Here is a 6,671-nt window from a genome sequence, read left to right as displayed (position 1 = left end):
GTAAATTGTCCAGATTTCTGAAAGAAATGGAGATATTACTTTTAGGCCATATTGCCCAGCCCTAGTCGGACCCCCCTTTGCCTCCAGAATAGCCTGAATTCTTCAGGGCATGGCTTCTACAAGTTGTAAACGTTCCACAGGGATGTTGGTCCATGCTGACGCGATGGCATCATGCAGTTGCTGCAGATTGGACAGCGGTCCACCACCGCCACCAGCCTGTACTGTTGACACCAGGCAGGATGGGTCCATGGACTCATGCTGCTTACGCCAAGTCCTGACTCGCAATTGTCCAGTGTTGGTGATCACGTGCTCGCTGAAGCCGATTCTTCTTGTTTTTATTTGATAGGAGTGGAACCCGGTGTGGTCGTCTGCTGCAATAGCCCATCCATGACGAGGATGGACAAGTTGTGCATTCTGAAATGCCATTCTGCACACCACTGTTGTATTGCACCGTTATTTGTCTGTTTGTGGCCCGCATGTTAGCTTGCACAATTCTTGCCATTATCCTTCGGCCTCTCTCATCAACAAGCTGTTTTCACCCACAGGACTGCCGCTGACTGGATGTTTTTTGTTTGTCACACCATTCTCAGGAAATCCTAGACACTGCTGTGCGTGAAAAGCCCAGGAGGGCGGCCATTTCTGAGATACTGGATCCGGCGTGCTTGACACTGACGATCATATCACGCTCAGTCACTTAGGTCACTCATTTTGCCCATTCTAGCTTTTAATCTAACAGTAACTGAATGCCTCAATGGCTGTCTGCCTGCTTTATGTAGCAAGCCATGGCCACGTGACTCACTGTCTGTAAGAGCGATCCATTTTGGTGAACGGGGTGGTGTACCTAAAACTGGCCGGTGAGTGTACATGGACAATAGGAAACAAACGTACTCTTAACCAGGGGTTGGAACTGAAATTATTTCCAATCGTTTCATTCTGAACATAACCATAATTTTTTTCATTCCGTTACACTGTTCTGACCAGCAAAATAAAGTTCTGAACCGGTTTGAACAACAAAAAAAGTACTGGTTTATATCGTTCCTTTTCTTACTTCAATCAGTGCGGATAGAGCAGCTTGCTGTGGAGGGGGTAAGCGATTTAATCTGTATAGGAAAGTCGTTATGAGCAAATTGTATTTTGCCGTAACAGCATGGTTTAAACATAATGAAATACAAACACATACCTATGGAGGAACTTTGAATGTCTTTGAAATACTGTGTTGATTTAACGTAGGACCAGAGCAAACGTTAGCTAGCTAACAAGCTTGTGTGTGCAGAGCAGCACTATAATTAAAAACACATCTTACCTTTTTGTAGTTAATAAATCCAATGTGAAACGTGATAACTATAGTGTCCTTAACTAGCATTGAAAAAGTCAATCCATTCTTCTCTAATTAAACATCTCTCCCTAATTTCTGAATTACGCTTGTAACGTCGTCAGTAGGCTACAGTAACCTATGCTTCAGAGGGGAGGGGCAGGTAGCCTTCTGAGTGACACCTTTGCATAGGTGCCTTTTTGCAATTATGTGAGACAAAAAAAAAAATGCTTTTAACCGGTTTCCATGCTTTTAAAATAACAGAGCAGGTTCTGTTCCTCAAATAATAAAATGTTTCTGTTCCTTGAACCGGTTCCTACCCTTGCTCTTAACTGGAAAGAAACTGAAGAATGGCTTGACAGGATTTAAACACAAACTAAAGGTGCGAATGAGCTTATCAGGGCATTCCTGATAATTAGTGACAAGTGTGTGAAATCAACTTGGTTGATCAAGTTCATCTCAGAAGTATGCTGCTCCACTCTGAGGCCCAAAGATGCCATATATACGTATCCTTTGAAATGTTAGTAGAAAAGTGGTGAAAGCGTGTGCCAACTTACTGTTTTTTGTAAATGTTTTCATGGCTAGTTCCAATAGTTTACATGTAAATACTCAAAAAATGATGTGTGTTCCCTGAAGGGAAGTCTACTGATTGCAGTGATATATAATATGATATTCTGTTGTGTCAATTTTAAGAAATGTGACAGGAAACCTTGCCTGTACACGTCACTTTAGGTAAAATCCCATAAGAATGCATTGTATAGAGGCGTCACTACAGACCCAGGTTCGATCCCAGGCTGTGTCGCGACCGGGCGACCCATGAGGTGGTGCACAATTGTCCCAGCGTCGTCCGGGTTAGGGGAGGGTTTGGCCGGCAAGGATGTCCTTGTCCCATCGCGCTCTAGCGACTCCTTGTGGCGGGCTGGGCGCATGCACGCTGACTTCGGTCGCCAGTTGTACGGTGTTTCCTCCGACACATTGGTGTGGCTGGCTTCCGGGTTAAGCGAGCTGTGTGTCAAGAAGCAGTGCGGCTTGGCAGGGTTGTGTTTCGGAGGACGCATGGCTCTCGACCTTCGCATCTCCCGAGTCTGTACGGGAGTTGCAGCGATGGGATAAGAGTGTAACTACCAATTGGATATCACGAAATTGGGGAGAAAAAGGGGTAAAAAGTACAACAACAAAAAAAATATATACAACTAAAATAAATAATTAATTAACTTTTAAAAAATGAAATAAGAATGCATAATGTCCATCTGAGATACGGGTAACCCAATATGAGGAGACCTTTCAGTCTTTACACAAAGTGAGTAAACTACTACATAAAGATGTCTAGCCACTGTGCCATTGCAGATTTAATAACCTATTATACTCTAAAAGACCAGTTTTCCAAAATGACCGCCAACCAGCTACATTGGTTCTAATTGGACAGGATTTACATTGCCATATCTCCGTAAATAATTGGTACATACAGCCAAATGATTAATTAAAATGTTTGAGGTGGTGTGGAGAACACAGTAAAATGACCCAAGTACAGTTGAAGTCGGAAGTTTACATACACTTAGGTTGGAGTCATTAAAACTTGTTTTTCAACCACTCCACAAATTTCTTGTTAACAAACTATCGTTTTGACAAGTCGGTTAGGACATCTACTTTGTGCATAACACAAGTAATTTTTCCAACAATTGTTTACAGACAGATTATTTAACTTATAATTAACTGTATCACAATTCCAGTGGGTCAGAAGTTTACATACACTAAGTTGACTGTGCCTTTAAACAGCTTGGAAGATTCCAGAAAATGATGTCATGGCTTTAGAAGCTTCTGATAGGCTAATTGACATCATTTGGAGGTGTACCTGTGGATGTATTTCAAGGCCTACCTTCAAACTCAGTGCCTCTTTGTTTGACATCATGGGAAAATCAAAAGAAATCAGCCAAGACCTCAGAAAAATAATTGTAGACCTCCACAAGTCTGGTTCATCCTTGGGAGCAATTTCCAAATGCCTGAAGGTACCACGTTCATTTGTACAAACAATAGTACGCAAGTATAAACACCATGGGACCACGCAGCCGTCATACCGCTCAGGAAGGAGACGTGTTGTGTCTCCTAGAGATTAACGTACTTTGGTGCGAAAAGTGCAAATCAATCCCAGAACAACAGCAAAGGACCTTGTGAAGATGCTGGAGGAAACAGGTACAAAAGTATCTATATCCACAGTAAAATGAGTCCTATATCGACATAACCTGAAAGGCCGCTCAGCAAGGAAGAAGCCACTACTCCAAAACCGCCATAAAAAAGCCAGACTACGGTTTGCAACTGCACATGGGGACAAAGATCGTACTTTTTGGAGAAATGTCCTTTGGTCTGATTAAACAAAAATAGAACTGTTTGGCCATAATGACCATTGTTGTGTTTGGAGGGAAAAGGGGGATGCTTGCAAGCCGAAGAACACCATCCCAACCATGAAGCACGGGGGTGGCAGCATCATGCTGTGGGGGTTTGCTTTGCTGCAGGAGGGACTGGTGCACTTCACAAAATAGATGGCATCATGAGGAAGGAAAATTATGTGGATATATTGAAGCAACATCTCAAGACATCAGTCAGGAAGTTAAAGCTTGGTCGCAAATGGGTCTTCCAAATGGACAATGACCCCAAGCATACTTCCAAATTTGTGGGTAAAACTGAAAAAGCGTGTGCGAGCAAGGAGGCCTACAAACCTGACTCAGTTACACCAGCTCTGTCATGAGGAATGGGCCAAAATTCACCCAACTTATTGTGGGAAGCTTGTGGAAGGTTACCCGATGAAAGAAATAAAAGCTTAAATAAATCACTCTCTACAATTATTCTCACATTTCAAATTCTTAAAATAAAGTGGTGATCCTAACTGACCTAAGACAGGGAATTTTTACTAGGATTAAATGTCAGGAATTGTGAAAAACTGAGTTTAAATGTATTTGGCTACGGTGTATGTAAACTTCCGACTTCAACTGTATATACAGGGAGTACCAGTACCAAGTCGATGTGCAGGGGTATGAGGTAATTGAGGTAGCTATGTACAGTACATATCAGTACAGGATAGATAAGACTGTAGCAGCAGCGTATGTGGTGAGTGTGTGTGGCGTCCGTATGCATGTTATGTGTGTGTGGGGGTGTCAGTGTGAGTGTGTGAGTAGAATCCAGTGTGTGTGCATAGAGTCAGTGCAAGAGAGTTAGTGCAAAAAAGGGTCAATGCAAGTAGTCTGGGTAGCCATTTCATTAGCTATTTAGCAGTCTTATGGCTTGGGGGTAGAAACTGTTCAGTGTCCTGTTGGTTCACAGACTTGGTGCACTGGTACCACTTGCCTTGCGGTAGCAGAGAGAACAGTCTATGGCTTGGGTGGCGCTGTCGTGCCCTCTTCACAAGTGTGTGTGTGGACGATGTTAATTCCTTAGTGATGTGGAAACGAGGAACTTGAAGCTCTCGACCCGCTCCACTACAGCCCCATCGATGTGGATGGGGGTGTGCTCGCCCCTCCATTTCTTGTAGCCCACGATCAGCTCCTTTGTCTTGCTAACGTTGAGGGAGAGGTGGTTGTCTTGGCACCACACTGCCAGGTCTCTGTCAAAAGTAGTGCACTAAATATAAGGATTAGGGTGCCTTTGTCAAAAGTAGTGCACTGAGTATACACAACATTAAGAACTCTTTCCATGACAGACTGGCCAGGTGAATCCAGGTGAAAGCTATGATCCCTTATTGATGTTACCTGTTAAATCCACTTCAATCAGTGTAGATGAAGGGGAGCCGACAGGTTAAAGAAGGATTTTTAAGCCTTGAGATGATTGATATATGGATTGTGTGTGTGCCATTCAGAGGGTGAAGACAAAAAACGTAAGTCTTTTTGAACTGGGTATGGTAGTAGGTGCCAGACTCACCGGTTTGTGTCAAGAACTGCAACGCTGCTGGGTTTTTCACGCTCAACAGTTTCCCGTGTGTGTCAAGAATAGTCCACAAGGGACACAACATGTAATCACTACCCCAGTTGCTGCAGATATATCTTGCCTTCTTGAACACAAACTAACACCCCAGACTGTGCATAGCTCAAATTCTGGGACATCTTAATGGAGTCTCCTTAACCGGCCAGGTACAGTGGGGAAAAAAAGTATTTAGTCAGCCACCAATTGTGCAGGTTCTCCCACTTAAAAAGATGAGAGAGGCCTGTAATTTTCATCATAGGTACACGTCAACTATGACAGACAAAATGAGAAAAAAAATCCAGAAAATCACATTGTAGGATTTTTAATGAATTTATTTACAAATTATGGTGGAAAATAAGTATTTGGTCAATAACAAAAGTTTCTCAATACTTTGTTATATACCCTTTGTTGGCAATGACACAGGTCAAACGTTTTCTGTAAGTCTTCACAAGGTTTTCACACACTGTTGCTGGTATTTTGGCCCATTCCTCCATGCAGATCTCCTCTCAAGCAGTGATGTTTTGGGGCTGTCGCTGGGCAACACAGACTTTCAACTCCCTCCAAAGATTTTCTATGGGGTTGAGATCTGGAGACTGGCTAGGCCACTCCAGGACCTTGAAATGCTTCTTACGAAGCCACTCCTTCGTTGACCGGGCGGTGTGTTTGGGATCATTGTCATGCTGAAAGACCCAGCCACGTTTCATCTTCAATGCCCTTGCTGATGGAAGGAGGTTTTCACTCAAAATCTCACGATACATGGCCCCATTCATTCTTTCCTTTACACGGATCAGTCGTCCTGGTCCCTTTGCAGAAAAACAGCCCCAAAGCATGATGTTTCCACCCCCATGCTTCACAGTAGGTATGGTGTTCTTTTGATGCAACTCAGCATTCTTTGTCCTCCAAACACGACGAGTTGAGTTTTTACCAAAAAGTTATATTTTGGTTTCATCTGACCATATGACATTCTCCCAATCCTCTTCTGGATCATCCAAATGCACTCTAGCAAACTTCAGACGGGCCTGGACATGTACTGGCTTAAGAAGGGGGACACGTCTGGCACTGCAGGATTTGAGTCCCTGGCGGCGTAGTGTGTTACTGATGGTAGACTTTGTTACTTTGGTCCCAGCTCTCTGCAGGTCATTCACTAGGTCCCCCCGTGTGGTTCTGGGATTTTTGCTCACCGTTCTTGTGATCATTTTGACCCCACGGGGTGAGATCTTGCGTGGAGCCCCAGATCGAGGGAGATTATCAGTGGTCTTGTATGTCTTCCATTTCCTAATAATTGCTCCCACAGTTGATTTCTTCAAACCAAGCTGCTTACCTATTGCAGATTCAGTCTTCCCAGCCTGGTGCAGGTCTACAATTTTGTTTCTGGTGTCCTTTGACAGCTCTTTGGTCTTGGCCATAG

Source organism: Coregonus lavaretus (genome assembly GCF_964263955.1).
Source record: "Coregonus lavaretus genome assembly, chromosome: 30".
Classification (NCBI taxonomy): domain Eukaryota; kingdom Metazoa; phylum Chordata; class Actinopteri; order Salmoniformes; family Salmonidae; genus Coregonus; species Coregonus lavaretus.
The sequence above is the reverse complement of the archived record's forward strand: the minus strand, read 5'-3'. Positions refer to the sequence as shown.